At 35.8% G+C, this 18,532-nt stretch overlaps 1 long non-coding RNA gene across 1 annotated transcript; it reads right to left on the bottom strand.

Moving 5' to 3' along the window:
• Nucleotides 1-467: 467 nt before the first annotated feature.
• Nucleotides 468-883, bottom strand: LOC129743706 (uncharacterized). The gene is made up of 3 exons (XR_008736658.1): nt 835-883; nt 690-756; nt 468-618 (listed from the first exon to the last, which is right to left on the bottom strand). It is a non-coding gene; the product is annotated as an uncharacterized LOC129743706 (long non-coding RNA).
• Nucleotides 884-18,532: the final 17,649 nt, after the last annotated feature.

Here is an 18,532-nt window from a genome sequence, read left to right on the forward strand (position 1 = left end):
ACATTTATTCAGCACAGAAACGTTGAAAAATGTTGATACAATTCAAAGGACAATATTATTTATGTAAATGGTCGTAGAACTTTCAGAAACGTGGAAAACTCTACAATTAACAAGTTTCGTTCGAACTCTTTGTTTTAGGAAAAAATGCGATAGTCAAAATGACGAAATATTTATTGAAAAATCACAATTCGCCTAACAAATGATACTCTGTACTCTGTAGGAATCTGTGCATAATTTACTGGGACATTTCAGATGGGTTAATATTCAATTAAACTGCTAATTTGATTTGTTCAGATTTATATTAATCTAATTGCAAACACTTGGCTCTTCATAGCTAAAGTTATGTTTCACAACAGCCATTTTTCTGGAAGTTCAATAACAGGATTTTCACAATTTTAGTTCATGAGCGCTATAAAACGCATCTGTTATCCTTGGGATACGTTTAGAGGTTTTCATTTGTTGGCCTTTCCTTAGCGATCACATCAAAGTGTAGCTATTATAAAAAAGTCTAACTTCAGACTCCGAACAAAACAATTGTCTCTTCTGACGCTGAATTTCGATACTGGCCTCGGATCGGCATGTTCGGCATGAAGAAATTCTCGGGATATTGCGTTGTGCCTAAAAAAATAAAAGAAAACGTGAATATCAAGGCTTAGCGGGTATGAAAAAATAATCATAATAGGACTTACTCTCCTTTCTGAAGATTTAAAACTCCTATCCACACTCTTTGTACTTTTTTTCTTCGGAATAAATTTTCTGGAACCAAAAAAATATGAAAATCAGTGAATAACACTGGATTTGCTTAAAAATAAGCAACAAATCGATATATCTTACCAGTAGATTGGTTGCCTCTGAGCCTCAGAAACCCTTCCGGAGTTTTGGATATGAAAATTATTTTGTTGACAGTTATGAGCTGCTTCGATGTGATTACATTGACGATGTAATATTACATTAACAGACATGTTTAAAATTGTGTACATCGATTAGATGTAATAAACGAACAGTTGAGTAGTATCACAATAAAAAAATCATAATATTACATATTGTGGCTAACATCCGCTCAATTTACATCGGCCATCGTCACATTATTTTTTGCTGTGTTGTTTGATGCTGAAAAGCACTTGTTTTGCAAAAAAACAATGATTCAATTAGGTTTTGTTTTGCTCTGGCAAATTATTGCATAATCAGGCGTATTGAGTCACTCAAATTTCGACAAAGTTTTGAAGCTGATAAATAAAAATGGTTTGATTAATGGTTGTTCTAAAAATATAGCTAAATCTAAATTTAGCATCTAAACAATTGAGTTACATGACTCGCTACACGAAAGTGATCATCTAAAGTTAAAATTTGAACGATTACAAATCTTTTAAACAATTGCTGGCTTTACAGCAACAGTAAAAAAACGATACAGAAAACGATACAGCAAATTTCAGTCTTCCTCCCCCAGGTTACGCCCTTTGGTCCTACTCGAAAAAACTAATTAGGCCGTTTTGTCAATTGTCACACACGGTCAACTCAGTTATGCCCAGGGTTGCCAACGTTTTTTTCCAAAATTCAGGTAGCTTGAAAATAAAAAATAAGGGAAAGTCAGGCTAACATAAAATGATCGAGCTGAGTGCTTTTTTTAAGGGATTTTAACTCCACAGGAGGCATTCGTCCGTATATCGAGCTGAGGGCCTTTTTTAGTCACCGTTGTAAAATGTTGACTAGCTATCTGACATTCTAACTAGCTATCTGCTCACTGTCTCTTCAACCTTAAACATGATATTTTTTGTATTCATGCCTTTTATTCATATTTCATATCACAGATTGATCAGCTTTCACACGTTTAACTGATGAAATATCGCGTTTTCAAATATGTGATATGTGATTCAGCAGTTTTTTTAAAATTTACTTTTTGGACTTGTTTATTCAAACTTTAATATTTGAGATACTAACCAAAGCCTTTGGCAAAATCATAGTAGTTCTCGCGAAATTAAGTTTAAATGTAGCAAATTACAAAAGTTTAAAATATAAGCATGAATAGTTCTATAAACTTCGAACAATAATTCCGATTTCTTTAGAAATGTGAACGGATGTGTGCATTCGAAAATCATCAATCCTCTAGTCAAATAATTTTGATAAAAAGTATGTACATTTACGCAAGTTACGCAAAATCTAAAATTAATATTGTAATTTGAATGAATTTTAATTTACACACTAGTACTGTTACATATAAAGTCACATATATTTTAGAAATGTCAAATGGACTCAGGTAAAAGTGCGATAACACAAGGCAAGGAAATTAAAATTCTCCTCAGGGTGCCAAAGCTTTGAAAATAAGATTTGACAAATTTGGAGACGCAATTGACATAGATATGCAATAGTGTTTTGTTTTAGATCAGCTCTGGTTTTCGGAATAACTTTTGAAAGTAGGTATAAATTTATGATAAAAAACTTCGAGTTCAGGCCGCCAAAATCTTCTAATACTAACTATAAAACTTTGATAAAAGATTTGAATCTAAGTGTGAAGTTTTTTATTTCAAGGTTGAAGTGACGACGAGCAAGCACTGAATTCACGTTCAAAAACCAGGCAAATTCTGAAAAATCGGGCACATTGGCATCTCTGGCCCTACCCGAATAAAAAAATAACCCCATTTTGAAAAGGCGTAACTTCACGTTCCAACGGAAATCCATCAACAGGAGGTTTTGCCGAATTTAATGTTGTCAATGATCTATGTTTTTTTTTAATTCAATGTACTCCGGCCGTCCGCAGGGTCCCTGTTCATTTTTCAAGCATAATATTTCAAAAGGGTGAAACTGCCAAATGCAATCAAATCGAGTTATCTATCGTTTTCAGTAGACGGTTACATTAAGGTTGCCAGATTGCCCGGTTTTATCCGGGTTTGCCCGGATATTTTATAGAAAATTTGGCAGCAATCCGGCCCGGCCCGGTTGCCCGGATTTTATTTTATTTAGCAAATCAAAAAAAATAAATAAATAAATTGTGTTGTAATTTTTTTTCTTTTGCCATCAAAACAAAAAAATTTGAGCAGATTCTGCAGAAATAATCATTAAAGGCGTTTTCGAGGACTAAAATACGATTTAAAATCTGTTTATGAATTTTGATGGAAATTATTTTTTTTCAATTTTTTTATTTTGATTTTTGTTGAATAATTTCTGGGTTGTGACAAAATTTGCTCGGATTTTTAATTGTCAATTAAGAAATGAAATGCCTGGATTTTGCCAAGTTTTTATAAAAAAAATGCTCGGTTTGTCCGGCTTTGATACGTGCCGAAAAAATTCTGGCTACCTTAGGTTATATCATTAATGATCTAAGAATAAATTTCACTAGAATTTTGATAAAACTAGCTTATGAAATTTGAATTTTAAAAGGGCGAAACTACCTTTGTATTCCTAATCTAGTTTTTCGAGTTACGCTGGGCGAAATTATTCTTTTGTTTCGAAGAACGGCGAAACTAGTTCGAATTTTTAAAATGAACTGAACTGAACAAATTAAAAATGAACTGAATAGCATCTTATTTATACATTTAAAACGCATCGTTCAAAAAAGCCAAAAATGCAACCTATCAAGAAAAGATATCCTAGAAGGTGAAACCTACAAAGCAAACTCCCGAATGAGTTCAGGTTCAAAAGTAATTGCAATGATGTTTGATGTCACCGAATTGGATCATCCCGGGCTACAATGCATAGGCAAATAAACCTTTGCAAATCTTCTATGATTTCCCTCCACGTCATGCATCGGAACAATTTAATCTTTTCTTTTTTTCTTGCTGCTTCGTCTGTCTATTCTTCCCTACAGCAACACCCATATCATCCACTCATAAGTTTTCCCGCAAAGATTGACGCGATTTTTCTGCCTCCGACCGCGGTCGTTGTTGCTTTTCTTTGATGTTGAGCATTTAGGAGGTTTCATATTATCGGTAGAGTTTTTTTTCGATGTTGCAGCTTTTCCTTTCGTGTCATGTCAACTCTTGATTTCTTCTTTTCTTTGAAGAATGCACCCTGTTGAACTTATCCTGGACTACCGGATACTACCGTCAAATGGAGATACGCGTAGAGCTAGTTATGCTTTAATCCTGAAATGAGAAATTAATTCTAGTGGAGCGTTTATTTCCTCTGAAACCTTGCATTGCTCTCATATTTGAAAGAGTCATAAACAGACTAGGTAGGTTCAAAACTGTAAACATTTGTCTAGCGTTTGGAAAAATCGTGCCAATTTTACTCGTAGGATATGATGTCGAACAAATTTTCTTCAAATACGATTTTTATTCATAAATAGTTAATTAGAAAAAAAAACTTGTTGTAAATTGAATATTTTGCATGGACCTTCTTAATCACTTATCCAATGACGTGCCCTAGAAACTATTCTTTTCTAAGGGAAAAAACACATTTTTTTATATTCAGGGCTCTTTTTAAATATTTTTGATTCCTAATTTAAGTAATTAAATAATATTTCAGAGCATGTTTTTAAAAAAAGTCTACCTGGGTTAGCGTAAAGTCGATGACGGAATGTTCAATCTCAAGTTTGAAAAAGATATAACGCTGTGAACCGAAAACTCGTCGAAGCTTCCAAAGAGCGTGGAAAAATCAACATACCTTAATAACATACGTCTAAAGATTGTGAACTGATGATTAATAAGATATGCCATAACTAATTTGGACAAATTACTATCGACAGTTTTGCCCCTTTCCAGTTTTTTTTCCCTGGTCCACTGCCACCGTCCCCATGTTGTTGGGAAAAAGCAAACCCCGGACATAAACAGGTCGATCGAAGCAAAGACTTATCGAGCCAGCATGATCTTGAACTCGTAGATCTCGCTGTCCATTCGAGTAATCCAGCTCAGCTCAATTGAATCCGAACCGTAGGTAACAGTTTGTTAGCTTTTCGTTCGAAGCCAAGTCGAAAAAGGCGCAACATTCCAATCTCAATTGTCAAACATCGGGCTAATTCGAGAGCTAGAGCTTGAACGATTGACGGCTGAACTCACGATTCAACCCAATGGCTATTTGGCTTCAATTGAGATGTTAACGGCAATCTCTCTATATCAGATCAGTTGGAATTTAAGATGCAAATCGGGCCATGTAATTATGTGTGGCAGCAAGTGACATTTCGAGATGACATCATGATGATAATAAAATGAATCACAGTTGAACTGTTATTGATTATTTCGTTTTGGGAAAAAATACTTTCATGACGAATCCTTGGAAATCTATTTATTTTCAGGTTTTTTTTTTTCAATAAAAACACTCACGAACATGACAATTTTTTATTTGTTTCCCTCAACAGTTCAATAGAATTAAATTCCTAAATATCGTTTAAAATTTTTTAACAGTTCTTTATTTTACACGAAATTTACACAATCTATTCAAAGGTAAGTTTAATAAAAAACTTGTTATTTTCTATTAAAATTTTATTAAAATCTCAACCATTAATAGTTCAAAACACGATAAAGTAACTTTAGAAACGATAAAATTACAGCATTGTTCTCTCATGGAATAGAAAATTAAAAAAAACGTCCTGCTCCTCCATTCTGATCGAGAATTATCAACTCGGGTTTGAATTGGAAAACTGTTGCATCTTTCATCGATACTTTTTTTTGTCGTTCTCTCCTTTTACTTATCATTTGATGGCATCTGTTATAGAGGGGGATACAATTTACTGAAATATGCTTTGTGCTATGAGCCCAGATGCTGGAATAAAATCTCCATTCACTACCAATTTCTGAAGTCGATACCATTCAAGTTTTTAACAATATTGAAGAAAAATTCTGACAGATATTAATTCATCGCCGGGTTTCGGCGGGTTTTAGAATCAAAAATTTTTAAACAGTTGTTTAGACTTTACGAGCTATTCTGGCTTTCTTTATTCCTCAGTGGACACTAAAATTTTGATTTTAACATTAAATTGTCATCTTATTTACAATATTTAAAAACCTTACAATCTACTGACCTCGCATGATCATGCCAACTGAAAATCAAGAATCCTAAACTTGATACAAAATCAGAAACACGAAAATATGTAGAAATACAATTTTGGTTATAGGAATATGAAACCAAAACCTCCAAAACGGGTTTAAAATTTAATATTCAGACCTGATTTTCTATAAGGTTGCCAAATTGCCCGGTTTTAACCGGATTGTCCCGGATATCTAATATAAAATTTGGAAAAAGTCCGGTCCAAATAGGTTGCCCAGATTTCATTGGAAAATGCCAAATTTTGCCCGGGTTTGTTCTCATTCTCATTCTTAAGGGGGGGGGGGGGGGGGGGGGGGGGTAGGGTCTAACGGCTATAAAAAAAACACAATTTTCACGATTTTTTTTCTAGAGCTATCGTTCAAACAAATGTATTCAAATTTTTTGCATTATACAAAGCATTGTTAAAAGAACATTTAGTAATTTTTTTGTAGAAAAATATTGAAAAATGAGCCGGTGACGGAGCACTTTCGAGGATGCCTTTTAAAAAAACAGGATTTGCGGTGGACACTGTATCTCAGCACAGAATCATCTGAAGTCAAAAAATCAGAGCAAAATATTTTTAATAGATGTTTTTCTGGACCCCAACGTTTTTATTTAACTTAAAAAAACTTTTATGAAATTTTTATGGCTGCTTGAAGTAAAAACTACGATTTTTCACGAAAAAATCCGCCATTTTTCACCTGTAAAATCTCCCCAAAGTTAAAAAACAAAAAAAAAACAAAAACGTTGGGGTCTTGTATTTTATATGTAGAAAACATGTTCCAAATTTGAAAAGAATCGGATAAGTAGTTTTCAAATGACGATGTCCACGGGCTTTAAAAATGTGCTTTCGAGAAAAACGCGTTTGAAGTTTCTGCTCTTGCTTTCTTGCAGTATTAGATAGGAGGAGATAAAGGCCTATAATTTCTACAGTTTTGCTTCAATTGACTTGAAAATTTGACACAACATTCTTGAAATGTTTTACAATAAGAAAATAAAAAAATAAAAAAATCGATTTTTTGAAAGTGTTAGACCCTACCCCCCCCTTAAATCAAACTAAAAAAAACAAAAAAAAATGTTGTAATTTTTTTTAAAATTTATGCGTCCAAAATTTTCGCAGTAAGTTTTAAAAAATGGTCATGAACGGTTTTTAAGTTTTTTTTCAAAATTTTTGATGAGCAATTCCTAGGTGTTGACCAAAATTGCCCGGTTTTGCCTGGATTTGGTCGACAATTTTGAAATCAAATACCCGGATTTTGCAAGGTTTTTATATGAAACAGCCCGGATTTGTGTGGCCTGGATATGTGCCGGAAAAAAAAATCTGACAACCTTATTCTATGAACAAGTGAGAAAATTTTGAAAAACTGTTGCAGAATTTTTAACTTGGAAAAGGTTTTGGAGGGTTTTGTATTAGTTTTTAGTTCAGATGGTTACTCTGGAATATCTTTGCTCTATTATCATAATTTGATTATGAATTAAGAATTTTGTTTGTAGAGTAGAATACCTCGCTTGCTTTTTTTGACCGCCCCCGTTCCTACGGCCGGCAGTAACGGTAGTAATAGTAATATTATGCATGCAGAAAAATTCAAAATATGAGCGCTAATAATCATAGCAGCTTTGTCTACTAGCGACACGCCGCATACGCCGCGACGTTGAAAATAATAACGACGCACCGCAAGTTTCCTAGGAGACCTGGAGCATGCGATTGATGGCCTAAGGAAAATGTACAGTAAATTGTAGTAGGTATCTCAGGAGTCGCTGCTTTACTTTGTCAGAATAAAAATCATTATTAAGTTGTTCTCCAAACCAACAAGTCTTGTCTCTACAAATTGGCGACGAGCGAAAATTTTTTTTCAACGCCCATCGGAGATTTTCCAAGACTTATCCAGGATCAACGCCTCTCGGAGATTTTTCAAGACTTATCCAGGATCCAGATTTATCCACTAGCAATTAGAAATTAAGATTTTAGAAATGGCTTGGCCAATGGTAAGTTGTTTTTCTTTTCTCTCTCTCAAACAATTTCATAAATCTGAAATTGTGTGTGCCAGCTAGTGATGCCGGCGGAATACCTCAGACACAGCTTAAGGTTTTCGAGATGTGGGAACTGTTTCCAAGACCCAGTAAAACGGGAATTCTCGGAACAGTTCTCAAAGTGTGGAAACCTTTAGATTTTCATGCAGTCGAAAATAAATCCTGGCTGGAGGTGCCTCAGACACAGTGCAGGGTTCTCGAATTGTGGGAACTGTTTCCGAGACCCGATAAAACGGGAAATTCTCGGAACAGTTGCCCAAAGTGTGGAACATTCGATGTTTCCATGCAGTCGAAAATAAATCCTTGGCTGGAGGCAAATTAGGTTCTCGAAATGTGGGCGCTTTTAGCTACCCAAAGTATGGTAATTTGTACCATGCAGTCGAGTGTAAAGCCTGATTGTAAAGGAAATTTTTAAAAGAAATCGAAATTAGAGTTATATTTTCTTTTGAATTAGTTCTTGAGAGAGAGAGAGAAAGAGGATAAATTAAGATCCATTAACATTAATTTTCAATCAATATCTAGGTAAACCCATTAATATCGCCATTTATTGAATGTGGTGAAGGATGTGTGGCAGCTCGTTGGGAAGAATGGCGTCGAATGTTTGATGCCTACGTCGATTGGAGAGGTATCGAGGATCATGAAGGGAAATTCAAAACTCTGGCTCTGTTCGGAGGACCCGATATCAGGAAAATAATTGACCGGTCTGTTGTACAATCTGACCATCTGATGGGTAATCGTTATCAAGCTGCTTTTCAAAACGGATTGGTCGAGAGGCAAAATCGAAGTCTTCTGAAAACAATCAAAATATGCGTTGCTTCTAGAAGAGATTGGAAAGCAGATCTTCAAGACTATCTACATGCTTACCGCTCAACACCTCATTCTGTCACAGATTATACACCTTCAGAATTATTTTTTGGATTTAATATTCGCGATAAATTACCTCACGTTAGACGAAAGATCAACATAAAACAAGCCATTAAAAATGATAAATTAAGAAGAGAGAAAGGAGAAATATATACAAATACAAGGAACAGTGCTAAACATTGTAACACTGATGTAGGAGATCTTGTAGTCGTGAAAAACTTTGTCAAAAAGAGCAAGTTAACAACAAACTACAGTCCAGTCGAACATACAGTTCTAAGTAGAGAAGGAACTCGCTTGAAACTAAAAAACATGGAAACAGGGAAGATAACAGATCGACACATAAATCACACAAACCGCATTAGAAGTAATAATCCTTTACTGATTAACTTACCAACACATTCTCAAAATGATAACTCGACAAGAAATATTGAATCATCAAGAAGTAAGCGACAAAGAACGAAATAAATGAAGCAGTTAATGAAAATAGAAAAAGGGAGAGGTTGTAGTATCTCAGGAGTCGCTGCTTTACTTTGTCAGAATAAAAATCATTATTAAGTTGTTCTCCAAACCAACAAGTCTTGTCTCTACATAAATAACATAAACAATGTTCTAGTAGTACATCGAAATCGCCTACTGGACTGAAAAAAGAAAAACAAACCTGTGAATGACAGATATCTCGCTAGTAAAAAAGCGTCGCTAGTCCTACTGTCGCTATTCGGTTTGGTGCTATACACATAATATATACAATGTAAATTGCACATTGTACATAACTAAGGCATTTTTAAAAATTAACTTACGGGTTTTTTCGGGATTCTTCAGGTTTTCCTCAAAATTTAAATTGTGGTCCATTTTTGCTGTTTAAAAATATATATTTTTTTATATATATAAAAAAACATTCCGATGTTTTGAAATTAAATGTTTTCTCAATTTACATTAAAACGTATTTCAAATGCAAAATGTCATGTTTCAACGGAAATCATAAAACATCACATCAAAACGCATTGAAATTTAATCAGCCTTTCAAGTAAAACATCGAAAAAAAAATCGAAAATTTGCTGCGACAATATGTTTCTGTTGTTATCAAGAACTGTTAGTTTTCCATGCAAAAATAGAGAATTATTGACATAACTTCCCAGATAACTTTTTTTTTGTAGACGATGCTTTGAAACATTTAAAAATCACTCTTTTTATATGAAAAGCTGACAAAACTTCATTACGTTATGATTTCCGTTTGAATATGACTAAATTACGTGCAATGTATATAAGACCCAGTTTCAACCGCGAAAGAATCTTAAATACCTCGAAACAAATTTTAAATCTAGAAAAAATCACATGTTTTCAACGCGCTAAAATTAATCAAATTTAAAATTTTGGGGCAAATCCGAAGACCTAAAGACGACAGAATTGGTTCACTTTGAAATTGAACACGTGCGTTAGTATAAGATCGAAGTTCAAGAATTCCTCCTGCCAAACCCGAAGGCCTGACTGTTCTTCTGGTAGCATAGCAATTTTACATTTAAAAGGATCTACAAATAATTTGAATGTAGGTAGGACAGAGGTGGGCTAAATGCGCATACTAAGAAAAATACTAATTTTCTCCCATGTTCCAATAGATAGGAGTCTGAAATCTATATGCACATGAGCGGACATCTGTTTTATATACGTTAGAGCAATTTTTTGATGAAATCTGTTACAGTTTTTGCGAAAATGATTTAATAAAAAACGTATTCGAAATATCTGATTTCCGAAACCGCGCCGGCTAAATGCGCATATTTATGATTGTAGCTACATTTCAGTTCCACTTGCAATATTTTCGTTTTATTTAACTGGATGTGGTAGAAACTGATATTAAGCATACGTCAAAGCTGAAATTTTGGCGGAATTTTTGATATCACTAGTTCTTTTGCATAAAACATAGCTAGGGATGCAAAATGACCATATTGCATGCCAAAATATTGTTCATATCGTATTTTTATCAGGTCAGCATTGAGCTCAATTATTTTCACTGTATGATTGTAATTAGAGCTTGAATTTAATGTTTCAATGATTAAAAGTTGAAAATTGATATGGCTAATATAAAGAGTGATACGGTAAAAATTTGGTCTAGGGAAAACACGTGTAAATCGGTGAAATCGTTGATTTAAAAAATCAAAATTAATTTCTTTTTCAAGTTTAATTAGTATAAAATTCAGGAAAAATATTCAGATAGGCATCCGCTTTTCCAAATCCGAATTGCCGGGCCTTACGCTTAACCCCTGCCATCAGATTTTGTACAGCCACCTTGTCCACCTTCTTCGCCGCAGAAAGCCAGTTTGCCTTGAATTGATGCTCGTCCTTAGCAGTTTTTTTAGTCTTCTTTAGGTTCCGCTTGACAATACCCCAGTATTTCTCAATTGGGCGGAGCTCTGGCGTGTTGGGAGGGTTTTTGTCCTTGGGAACCACCTGCACGTTGTTGGCGGCGTACCACTCCATGGCCTTTTTACTGTAATGGCAAGATGCCAAATCCAGCCAAAACAGTACGGAACAACCGTGTTTCTACAGGAAAGCCAGCAGACGTTTATTTAAACACTCTTTCACGTAAATTTCTTGGTTGACAGTCCCGGAAGCTATGAAAATGCTGCTTTTCAAGTCACAGGTACAGATGGCTTGCCAAACCAGATATTTCTTCGCGAACTTTGACAGTTTCATGTGCTTGAAAATATCTGCTACCTTTCCCCTTCCTTTTGCCGTATAAAACTCCTGTCCCGGAAGCTTCTTGTAGTCGGCTTTGACGTAGGTTTCGTCGTCCATTACCACGCAGTCAAACTTCGTCAGCATCGTCGTGTACAGCCTCCGGGATCGCGCTTTGGCCGTCGTATTTTGTTTATCATCGCGATTTGGAGTCACTACTTTCTTGTAAGTCGATAGTTTGGCTCGTTTTTTGGCTCGATGCACGGTTGTAGACGATACATCCAGCTTATTTGCGGCATCTTGGGGAGAGAGGTTAGGGTTTCGCTTGAAACTACTGGCTGCTCTCTTTGTCCTCTCAGCGGCTTCCGGTTTTCGATTTTCCCCCGATCCAGACTTCCTGGCTGTTGACAAACGTTTCCCAAACACTTTAATTACATTTGAAACGGTTGATTTGACAACTTTTAGCGATTTTGCCAGCTTTGCGTGCGAGTAGCTCGGATTTTCGCGATGCGCGAGCCAAATTTTGGTACGCTGCTCTTCTTCCTTGGACGGCATTTCGACAACTGAAGAGTGAATTCCAAAATCAAAATAGGAGCAACATTCCACACACACACACACACACACCTTAAAAATGAGGGGTGTTCAGGTATTTTCAATGCAAAATTGAAAGAAATACGTCAAGATGATATTGACTAAATTTTGACCGTATCACCCTTTAATTTTTCTTCATATAAGCATTCAACTTTCCTGATATGGGCATTCAAAACCTGTCTCTCGTTCCAATATCTTATCACTTTCAACTTTATTATAAGCTTGAATTTGTAGAATTTCTGATTTCTAGATGAATTAGAATGAAAAACCATTAACGTTGTTTTTTACAGAATCTGTACGAATCTGTTCGCACGTTTATTAAAGTTTAATATATTTTAACAAAACTGTTAAAAATACTGAATCAAAGCAATCGAAAGATTCCTTTTAATTCAACCACGGTTAATGAAAAGTTCATATACCAGTATTTCGATAGCATTTTACTACCTTCTTAGTGAACGTTTTCGATACCGAATATAAATCGAAAACGTTTACTGAAGAAAGTAGTAAGTTGCTATCGAAATACTGGTATATGAACTTTTCATTTACCGTGGTTGAATTAAAAGGAATCTTTCGATTGCTTTGATTCAGTTGAATCATTCAACCAAGTAGGCTCACAACACAACAGAGTAAAAATACTGAATTTAAAAAAAAAAATCGCCTTTGTATAACAATAAAAAAAACTTCATGTCATGTGTCGGAAGCTGATTACCCTCTAGCTGCACTGATTGGATATGTTGATCTATCAGCCATTTCGTCAAACGGCTGTATGCGTATATTACCCAACATGCGCATTTAGGAACACTTCGCCCTACGTCTATCAAGATCTAAATAATCCCGCATTGTAAGTTTTATAAGATGTCTTACAAAATTGTATCCTTGATGCTATAAAAATTGTAAAACATGGTGGCAATATTTCGAAAACAAAGCTTACATTGAAAAACAAGCTACAAACAAATATTGTTCTGTTCTACTTTCTGTCTACATCATTTCATTTTTAATCCAAACACAAATATCAAAACCCCTCCCTCCCCATTAAAATTAACGAAAAACCCGAAGGAGGAAATAAATTAAGTTTTGAAAACTTCATGAAATTTCATGAAATTTCATGAAATTTCATGAAAATTTTGACAAATAAATAGAATAATAAAAAAATAAATTCTACAGGAACTACAAAACTGTCCTTCGTGAAAATAAATTCGAAAAAATACGTATTTCCTCAGACAAGAGGGGTGCTCAGTTCGCCCTGAGTGCTAGTTATGCCTTTACCGCCCCTACGTACATTTGATTAAAAAATTACGTTTTTTTATAACTGCTCAGTTCTTAAAAATATAATGTAATGCGGTGTAGCCAACATCTGTAGTTTAAGTTTGGGCTTTCGAAATTATTTTTTCGAACGAAGAAAAAACAATATTCTTCCAAGATCAGAGCTGCTATCAAACGTCTCTTATCTGCCCTCATTCCTTCCTGCACCCGAATTTGGCTGCGGGTTCCACAGCAAGACAAATGAGCGGAAGTTGTAAACGGACAAGATAAGAAAGGTGACATTAGTGCGTCGTCTTTCTTCCCACACTCTGTTTGGGATGGCGGGCGTTTTTCTTCCGGATTAATGGTGGTCTTCATGTTGTTTTGCGTACAATTTTCCCTGTTTTTTCTTCTTCTTTTCTCTAGTTCCCCCCACTTTCCGGCACTAAGAAGTGGCCGGTCTAGGTCCCGGAGCAGCGTTTCTGGTGGAGGTACTGCTGCGTGCTTCCGATGGGTTCCGCCAGCATCGAGTAATGGACAGAAACCGGCATACAGTTCCATTTTGTAGGCCGTAGCTCGGACAAATTTGGGTGAAAAATAATCTTCCTTTTTTCGGTCAAGCCGCCTGCCTGCAGATCTCATCTCCGCCGATTCGCTAGTTGTGGTTTGTCCATCTGAAGAAGCTACTGCCGCGTCTGGTCTGGTGATTTATTATCCGCCAAGGAGGAGGGAAGCGATTTTCTTTCGGATTTACTTCCGCTATTTTCGCCCCTTGGAAAATCTGGAAGCAGGAAGCCCTCCCTAATGACGTGTTAGTGCCGCAAACGTTCGAGCAGCATGCAATGGATGGAGGAGAAATTAATTATTATGCCATTTCTATCCCCGGGAGCGCAGTTCCGTGGCCAAGTACTTGAAGCACTTTTAGGCGCATGTTGAGAAGTTGTTCCAAGCTGTGTGTGCCAGAGCAATTCAAAACGTATCAGCAGAGCGGATGAGAAGACGAAAAAAATAATATCACAAAGCATAAATCGGATTCCTGCCAGGCGGCTGCAGATCCGCGAAATGCCGCAATCGACGACGCTGAAGATCCGGATGATGCTGTTGATGCAGATGATGATGATGATGTGATGAAGTGTGTAATTAGTGGTCTATCAAAATTCATTCCAGCAGCCGCAGCTCAAGTAGTGGCTGATGCACACGTGTGTAGGAGGTTGAAACCCAAGGCAACGACGGAACGCCCCTGCACGTGCACACCTTTCCTGAGCAGACGAAGATGCGGTTGTCATCATTTGGTGTAAATTAGCTACATCCACACGATAGAAATGTAATAATCTTAGATAGCACTTCGGGATATATTTGTGCAAATTGCTTCCCGTATTAATTTTATAAATCAAACATAATGTCAAAATATTATTCTTAGCTTGACCCTATTAAATCTATTTTATTTGTAGAAAAATTCAAATTTTTAAACATGTGGTGATTAACTCATGGCCATGGAAATGGGGGTGGGATAGTTTTGGGAGTTAACCCCCTCCCCCCCCCTCTCTTTGAAGGTCCAGGACAGGAAAGGTTTGTACTCTACACTCAAAATTTTATATTCCTAATCAAATTTTGATGATTAAGTAAGGTTTTTCAAGAGTAACAATCTTGACTTAGAACTGATGCCAAAACCTCTAAATCAGAATTTTGGTACAGTTTTTCTAAAAATTCAGAAAAGAGAGGGCCTCTCTTACATTTTTTTACATAACTCAAAAACTAATCAAGCAAATGGAAACAAATTTTTCATGGGATGTTGTTAGGGCAACAGAAATATTTCATTGAATATTTTGCACCCATCCCATCTTATAGTGGGGAAATGTAAAGAGGAGAGAGTGGTTCCTATACAGTTTTTTTTACATAACTGGAGAACTAATAGAACAAATTGAACCAAATTTGGCTTGGGAGATTATTTGGGAACGAGAAATGTATTTATGAGTATTTGAGAATCCTCCCTCCTTCCAATGGGGAAATAAAAGAGCGCGAGGAGTCCTTTCTTGCATTTTTTTTTTTTACATAACTGAAGAACAATTCGAGCAAATGGAACTAAATATGGCATAGAATGGTATCAGGGTACGATAAATGTTTCTCTGAACTTTGTTTTCCTTCTACTCTTCCAGTGGGGAGATAGGAAGAAAGAGGGGGCTTCTGTACAACTTTTAGCATAATCAGAAAAGTATTCAACCAATTGAATTGCAAGAAATATTTCTATGAATATTTGAGACCCCTTCCTTCTTCTATTGGGAAGATAGGAAGGGAGGAGTGAGGCTGCCATACAATTTTGATTGCATATATTTTTTTTTTAATTCAAAATATTCTTTATTGAGCATTTTTACTTTTACAAGTTTAAATTTGCCGGGGGTCAATTATACAAACTAAATATTCATGGATTAGGAGACGGGAGGTCAGGATTTGGGAAGGGAAGTGGAGTGAGGATAGGTTTTCAAACGGCTTGCGCTCCGTGCTCGGGTCGTTATTGTACAGTTGTCGCCAACTGCGTGTAGATTTGCATCTACTACTTTTTCTACCGGCACGGGAGGGGGAGGCTGCGAGGTAATTCTCTTCCTTGGGGGGGAATCAGAATCCTGCACGGGAACTGGCATTTTGGTGACTGCAGTGAGGTGATCTCGTTTAGAAATTTGCTTCGTTGTTTGTTGCTGCTGTTGGTGGCTTTCGTGTTGGTCTGAATCTTTCTGTTGCGGCGGCGCTTTCTGGACTGGATGATCTGTACGGTGGGTATTGTGTGCATGAATTTGTCGTTTTACTACATCGGCCTAGCTGGTGTTGGGATTGTTATCTTGGATTTTTTGACGTGCTGCTGTAAGAGTTATCCTCTGATCGGTCTTCAATTTTAGAGCTGCTGATTCGAAAACCCATATCGGGCAGGATCTATCAGTGGGGGAATGATTTTGTTTGCAGTTCTTGCAGTGTTTGATTTTGGTGGTACAATTTGAGCTGTCATGATTAGATGAGCATATATTACATGCTATCTCATAATGGCATCTAACTTTTGGATGGCCGTAAGTGAAACACTTCCGACACAACATCGGTTGAGGATAATACGGTCTCGTTCTTACTCTTAGTAGCCCAAAATTAATAAACTCTGGTATGATAGTGCAGTTAATCGTTAACACCAGAGTTGGGGTGTTAACGACACCAGCAGCAGTTTTTTTTGTGATGCGACGAACGTTGGTTATTTTCTGGGGAGCAAGTTCTTCTTCTAGTTCTTTATCACTCATATCGTCAACTTCATTGCACAGAACAACAAACTTCCGCGAATTTAGTTCGGGATGGCGACCGATTTCAACTGGTGTACCATCTTTCAAAGCACTTAGAGTGAAAAGCTTTCTTCCTTGGTCCTTACTACGAATTTTGATCACGTACCACGATTTCCGCTTTTCAAAATACAGACCCCGTTCGATTTTGGCAACACGCTCGTACATTTTATGTTGCCAAAATCGAATGTTGCCAAAATCGAACGGTTTTTATTCTCACCTTGTTTTTCAGTTATTTTTACAAAATAACTATTATTATTTTCAAAAACGTTGTTTTTAGTCAATTTCTGACTATTTGTAGTAATTTTTTTTATTTTTTCATCCTGTTTTCGATGCATTTTGCACTCTTCTTGTTTTGTTTATAATGTTTGTTTTCTTTTGTCATATTTGCTGGTTTTGTCATTCTACATCATTTTGTAGTTGTTTTTTGTCATATTCAGTCTTTTGTTTGAATTTGTTTTTTAACTTTTTAAATTTTTCATCTTTTTGTCATATTTGAGTGCTTTATAATTTTTTTTTAAATCTTTGATTTTTATTGTTGCAATTTATCACCATTTCAGAACATAAAAACATATTTATGGTGTGTGTCTAAATTAAATTGGTCCTGTTATGAAGAAAACAAAAAGGTAATGTTGTTTCTAAAAACCAACAAAAAATCGAATGTTGCCAAAATCGGATGTTGCCAAAAACGAACGGGGTCTGTACCCTCCTTCCACCTTTCCTGCATATTCTTCGACCGATCTTCCAATAACGAAAGGGTTTTTTGGAAGTGTGTGGCCTGGTCTAGCACGCAAAAACATGTAGTAAAGTCTTCCTTGCAGGTTTTCAGTGTCCATCCATTCGGGAATGGTCCGACCAGGATGGTCTCCTGGTGAAGGACTCATCACTACTTTACTGAGTCACACATGCAATTAAAAAAAAATCCGTTGCCTTTTGGATCCGAAAATAGCACGCAGTATAAAACGCGACTGATCGGCTCGAAGGCAGAGAGCAAACTGTTTTGATTGCATATCTCGAGAACAATTCAAACAAATGGAACCAAATTTGGCACGTAAGAGTATTTGGGAACAAAAAAGACTTCAATCGATTTTTGGTACCACTTCCTCCTTTCAGTGGGGAGATAGGAAAGGAGCTCCTTTACAAATTTTTGCACACCATCAACTGGGGCATCATGCAACACTTTTCAACTTTCATGGCTTCTAAAAATTGAATGACCACAGATAATCATACCGCTTGTACATCAAAAGTTTTGAGGTTGATGAGACATCAAATTGACGTAGTCAGAAAAATTATTGGTACACCAGTTATTTTTAAATTTAAAAAAACATGCGATTTCTTCCTAATAAAAATAGGAGGAAGTTACAAAAAACTTTGTTTTTAATGAAAAACGTTTGAAAATTTAAGATTTTGGTTATTTGTGCTGTCATAACGCATAAAGCACCAAAGGCAGTAATTTTTGGTTTTGTTCGAATTGAATTAGACTTTTTTCTGTTAAAAATCTTTTTTGTTAATATAATAAAGGCACTGCATACATTCAGGGATAAGAAAAAGTACAAAAAAATTCTTCTAGCAAAAATCTTCAAAAATATTGTTCGGGTGGATGACATTTTAATGATTACAAACGAGTGATGCAAAACAATTATATTCCAGCGTATTGAAACGAGATTTCAATGATGAATCTTAAATTTACATTTTGATGCATTCTGGCCCAAACTGGTAACTGAATTATGAAAACAGTTATAAAACATTTGGTGATTGTCCGAAAAATATTTTTACACCATAATTGTTTGTATAGGATAAAAAAGCAATATAAAGTTTGTAGATGATCATCATCCACCAAATCAGATATACTCGCTAAAGTTTTT

The sequence above is a fragment of the Uranotaenia lowii genome, chromosome 2 (genome assembly GCF_029784155.1).
Source record: "Uranotaenia lowii strain MFRU-FL chromosome 2, ASM2978415v1, whole genome shotgun sequence".
Classification (NCBI taxonomy): domain Eukaryota; kingdom Metazoa; phylum Arthropoda; class Insecta; order Diptera; family Culicidae; genus Uranotaenia; species Uranotaenia lowii.